Source organism: Eumetopias jubatus, unplaced genomic scaffold (assembly GCF_037043125.1).
Source record: "Eumetopias jubatus isolate StellerSeaLion01/CBP00866 unplaced genomic scaffold, mEumJub1_p1.0 scaffold_32, whole genome shotgun sequence".
Classification (NCBI taxonomy): Eukaryota; Metazoa; Chordata; class Mammalia; order Carnivora; family Otariidae; genus Eumetopias; species Eumetopias jubatus.
The window spans coordinates 800,343-806,342 of NW_028274838.1; positions in this window are offsets into that span (position 1 = coordinate 800,343).

The following is a 6,000-nucleotide window of genomic DNA, read 5'->3' on the forward strand; positions in this document are numbered from 1 at the left end:
CCTGGAGAAGACAGTATTCCCCCAAATGCCCTCAAAATCACACCTGCAGTGATAGAGTTAAATTTGTCATCTGATTCTGAAACTACATGTGGTCTATTCTGCATCATGCCAGACACAGATGAAAAGCATATAGTCCTTGTTTTCAAAAAACTTTCTCCCCTATGATGAGGACAGATGTGCACAGCATTAAGTGTGTGTTAAGGCAGAATGGGGAAAATCCTGGAGCAAACACTTAGAGGGGTTGTGAGGAGGTGTGAGAGCACAGATAGGAGTAACTGCCCAGGGCTGAGGCCACTTCCTGAGTGCCTGTCCCCCTTGGACTCTGAGACCTGTGCACCTGACCCCCAACCAAAGAAAGCTGACTGGTAACGACTTGCCGAATGAATGAATGACAGTGACCTCCACGTGGTTGCCAAAACCATTCTACATGCTGCATTTCAGAAAGAAGACAGAGCAGTTCCATCAACCTGAGCCTCAGTCTGCATCCATAAAATGGGGAGAGTAATAGGCCTCCCTGGTGGAGCCGTCCTGAGGATTAAATGGGCTAATCCATAGAAAGTGTGCGACAAAAGGGGTGAAAACAGTGAGTGCCCAGTCTGGATTAGCTGTGCCTGCATCGCCTCCTTCACTCTGTGCATGAGCAAGCTCCACCTGTTTAGGGGTGCCTGGTGCTCATGCCCATGTCACCTGGGGTCCAGCCCACTCCCGTTCCCACAGCACCACACCCCCGGAACCCTGAGACCAGGACAAGGCATCAGTGCTCGTCGCCCAAGACACTGTGTCACAGAAGAACAGAAGCCACCATCACAGGGTGGGCACACAGCAGGTGCTTGCTTATCGCAGATGAGCTGAAGCCAAGGGAAGGGCAGAACCTACCTGGAAGTTCACTTCTCCTTAGTCAAATTCCTGCTCTCCTTTTATTTTAATTTCTTTCCCCTTAGTCTTTCCTAAGAGTTGAGCCGGGTAAAAGATGCAATTATACAATGAGGTATGAACTCTGTGTAACTGTGCCAACCTGTGCTGATTTTAAAGGAGATATAAATGACATAGATTTCTAAAATTCAACACTCATTTTGAAAATTGATTATGTGCCAGGTACTGGGGATATGCAATTTCTAAAACCTCCTCTGCTCTCTGAGACTCACAGAAACTACAGGGAGGGGTGGGGGACAGTTATAAGACAGGAAGGGAGGGCCAAGAGATAGATATACAAAGGCTTATGGCAGCAACCGGGATAAAACATTTAGTGGGGTCAGTTGAAGTCTCAAAGGAGTGACTTTGCAGAACAGAGTCTTGAAGGGCAAGTAAGAGTTTGCAAGGCGATCCAATAAGGGAAGAGCAGCCCACGAAATGAAAGGAACATTTGCAAAACTCACACAACAGCACACAGGACATTCAAGTGACCACAAGTAGTCCGAGAGAGACAAGGATAGACTGGCCCACCCCCACTCGCCATGTCTGTGTCCCTGGCAGGCATTACCAGTCAACCATGGCCTGGCTCCAGGGAGCTCTGACCCAGCTTGGGATTCCTCCTCTGGGGGCTCCAGCAGCCTACCCAACAAGAGCCGGAACAAGGACAGGAAGGCTACATTGGAGAGTTGGGGCAAAGGGGACATCACTGCTGCTTCTTAGAGGAGCATTTAGCTTGTCAGTGCTTTGGAAAATCTGGCCAATGGAGAGACTGGGTTAGAGCAAGCAGCAGAGGGGAAAGTAGGGCAGAGGAAGGACAGGGAAGGCAGACAGAGAGCAGCTCCTATGAGCGAGATCGCCCCAGGAGCCGCCAGACACTGCAGGGATGGAGGCTGAGGCCGGGGAACACTTTGGAGGCAGAAGGGGAAGGATCTGGTGTGACTGAAGGTGGAGATTCAGAAGTCGGGAAAGGCCTTACCTGGGACTGGGAACTTGGAGCAGGAGAACACGAGAACCTGCCTGGGTGCCAGGCTTAAGGGCAGAGCAGCACGGCCAAGGCTGGGAGCCTGGGCACCTCGGGGTCTGGCGGCTGGGATGGGAGTCCTGTCCGGAGTCGGGGCACCTGGGTTCCAACTCGGGCCTGGCTGTGAACCCTTGTCAAGGCTGCCTGACTCCTCAGCACTGAGCTCGGACTCCAGCCAATGCTGGAGCAGTAAATAAGGAAACCGTGGGAAGCTGGGAGGGATGCCCCATGCCACATGGCCCAGGAGCAGTGAGGGCTGGTGTGGCATCACCCTACCCTTTCATTCCTCCGGCCTTGTCACCAGGCTGCCTCCAGGATCTTGGCCAGGATCACCTGGCTACACCCCCTTCCTTCCTGCTTTGCTGACCTCCTGCCTCCCAGACCTGGAGTTTGCTGTCCTTGGTCTTGAAATCTAGGCTCCTAAAACACTTCTTTACTCCTGACCTCTGGCCAAACTCAGACATGACCTCAAGCTGTCCACTCCCGGACACCAGCCCAGGGTCCTCAGATGGGGCCAACCCTGCCTCCTGCACCTCACATTCTAGGTGATACTCTGAGATCAGTCCACCTTTGCCATCTATGACCTTGGGCTGAAAGGGGGTCTGAAATGAGACACAGTACCACCCTGGACACACACACACAGGGCCTGCTCAGCACCTTGCAGCCACTGTCAGTTCTGGGAACACCCACCCTTTAAAATCCCTCTGATTTTCTGACAGGTTTAGTATCAAGCAGAAGTATCAAGCATCACGTTTTGAAGGTATTGAGAGTGCTTCCTCTGCTTATGTAAGACTATAGTAACAACCAAGAAGCTCCCTTCCAGTAGAATAAGCATTTACACAAAGAAACAAATTAACTTTTAATAATGCCGACAAAGCAAAGCTCTGGCTGATGTACACTGGACCACCAATCAACCGCACATCTGTACTTGTAGACCAGGGGAGCCTCCGTAGGAAGAAGTTGAGACAGCCCACTTAGAGATCCCCAAAGGATGGCAACCAGACAGGGGCTTGCTCTCCGTCTGGGTTTCATTACCCCTGTGTGACCATTAAGGTTGCTGCATCCCCGAACCCTCTGTGCTGAGAGGAACGTGTGAGTGCACTTCACCTCTAAAAGGATGCATGAAATAAAAATCTCTGAAGGCAGAGCGTCATCTGCTGATCCCTCCCTGCCGGTGTTCGCTCCCCTTCCAGAGCAAGTCCCAGCTTACCAGTGCTCTGAAGACGGAACCTGCTACAGGGCCTAGTGCTTTGCTTTGAGCTGAAAGGGAGGGCAATCTGGGCCATAGCGGGTCTGCTGTGCCTTGTCTGTGCCTTGTGCTGATCGCCTTTGCTCTGGGTTGGCCACTCCCACCAAGCATGTTGGAGCCGTCCCCAGCTCAGGAGCCTGACTGTGCAAACCTACCCACTTTACTCCCCAACGCCACCCCAGTTTCTGCCTGGGGAGAGAGGCACTCTGATTCACTACCAACCGGGATCTGTCACCCCGCACACTGGAGGAGACACAGCCAAAAGCCCAGGAGTGACCCTCCCTCCCTTGCCCAACAGACTGAATACCCCTCACTCCCATCATCACTGGGCTTTAGCCCTGGAGATTAAGCACCAGTGTGCACAGGACCATAGGGGCCAATGCCATCTGAAATGCTCATTAATTCTGCAAAATCATCATACAGTTCTCCATTTGTTCTCTTTGGATCAAGAGCGATCCCCCCCCTTTTTTCCCCCTTTTTTTTTGAAGGAAGAGATGGAAAAACAAAACTAAAAGTTGAAACCTAAATTATTTCTTCTCTCCTGAAATACACTGACTGGATGCACATTGTTGGAAATTCTCAAAGACTTATTTTCAAAGGATGAAATTCTAAAGATTTCAAAAAAGATGGTCAAATAGAATCTTTGCTTTTTTCTTCTGAAGAATAGTGGATCACAAAGTTATCTGAGTTTTACAGTCTGGAAGGTAAGGCAACGTAGATCTGGGCTGTCTCGTCATAAACATTAAAAACGCCGCAGTCCGCTTCTGCGAGCAGTTTAATTTCTTTTTGTTCTATAATTAGGATGCTTCCCTGTGGGCACGAGTGGCAAGAGCACCAGAAGGCAGCCCCACCTGCAGGACAAACATCACAGCCCTGGTCAGCTTCAGTAGCAGCACCCCTCCCCTCCCACCTCCCTGCCCCAAGGGCAAATGCAGGGCTCCCTCACCTACAGGACAAATGGTGAGGAGGGTGCTGGGCGGAGGGCACCAAGGTCCAGCAGAGTTAGCTGCCCACTCCCTGTGGTCCAGCAAATACTCTGACTTGGACTCAAAGTCCAAGGGATATCCGCGGCAATACTCCTTTCATAGTGAAATGTAAAGGCAATCTAAACACTTGCTAAGGGGACTGTTCAAATAAACTAGGGCCCTCCAATGCACAGAAGCCAAGCAATCTTTACAAAGAACAAGGGAACTTCGCAGGTAAAGCAGGACAGATTTCCACAGCAAAATGTCAAGTTACGGAAACAATTTTGCCAATATTATGTGGAACGCAGCCTTTTTGTAAAGCTACATGTTCATGAACATAACACCTATGAGTGAACTGTTGGCGCATACACAGGAAGTATGTGGAAGAATATACCCTTTCTAGTGACTGTGTCCTAGAAGAAGGGGACAATGAAGACATTTCACTTTCCCACTTGACATGTTTCTATCATTATCTGACTGTGTTGCAAACATAGGCTCATTTTGGATTTATTCTATGTGTTGCTCGAGGACATACCCAGGCGATCCTCTGAGTATCTCTGGAAGGCAAACCTTCATCCTTGCGTATCTGAAATGCCTTCGTTCCACCCGCACCCCATGCTACTGCCCCCGTGCTGAAGATTCCACATGTGGTCTGCTTTGCTGGGAGCCGGGAGGCTGCTACTCAGGTCTCTCCGCACAGCACTCTGGAAGTGAGAGGATGAAGGCCAGTCTGATTTTTGCTCCTTAGCAGGAAACATCATTTTTGTGTCCAGGCTTTCAGGCATTCTGCGCCTCCTTGGTTTTCTAAAGGTCCAGCGCACATCCTGGGGTGGGGAGGGGGGCGGTGCGTCGTCCAGGCAGGGCTCTCACCTCGGGGATTTCCACGGATTCGTCTATTTCCATCTTGTCCTCGACTTGGGCCCCGGTCTGGGCTGCCAGAATTCTCTGGCTGGAGGCCACACTTGCGGACCCCCGGCCCCTCCTCTCCTGGTCCCACACCTCTGCTGCGTGCTGGAATCCCCCCAGGCTCTGCTGCCCACAACGGAGCTTCCAATTTCAGAGCTTCACTGGTAACTTGTGCAGCTCTGGTTGGCGTTCACATCAGAGACGCTGCATCTCTGGGAACCCCTCCGTGAGTCTAGTCAGGTTCATTCTGGGTTCTCCTCTGCCGTGTGACCCCTGTTTTGTTAGTTTTAGCTTTTCTACCTGGTGCCTTGGAGCCACACGTGCCTAGAGTTCATTCCCCTGAGTGTGTGCTAATGTGTGAATTATCTGCTTATCTTTCTGTCAATCCCTGGATTGTTGTCTATCCCATTCATTGATGCGTGGCAGGCTGAAGATCTTACTGCCAGGGTGTGGGGCTCCCTGGCCCTCCCCAGGCCTGGAGCTCCCTGACCTTGAGCCCTCACCAACTGCCCTGGCCTCAGGGAATGCCCACTCCCACCTAACACACGGAGAAGGGGAAGGGTCACCCCACCTAATTTATTAACTAATTAAGACCCTCAGTCAATCCCAGGAACCACCCCCCCCTGCATCTCCAGGACCTTCAGCTCATTTCTTACCTTCTCAGCTGCCTCCCTCTGTGCCGGCTCTAGTCTTATTTCTCTGAATGTCTGATTCTATTTGCTTTCTATCTTTCAATACTTTCTGGCCCTTTGCTGTCTCTTTATCTTGTTTGGGTTTTTAAAATATCTTTTTGGGTTTTCCATATGATACAGAATGGGATTTAATATGTAAAAAAAAATAATATCCCCGTGGTTATATAGCTTCCTCAATGTGAAGAAGGCAAGAAAATGCACAAGATCATCATCACTGACCTCCAAGTGTGGAGTCTCTCGTCGACATCCCCCAAT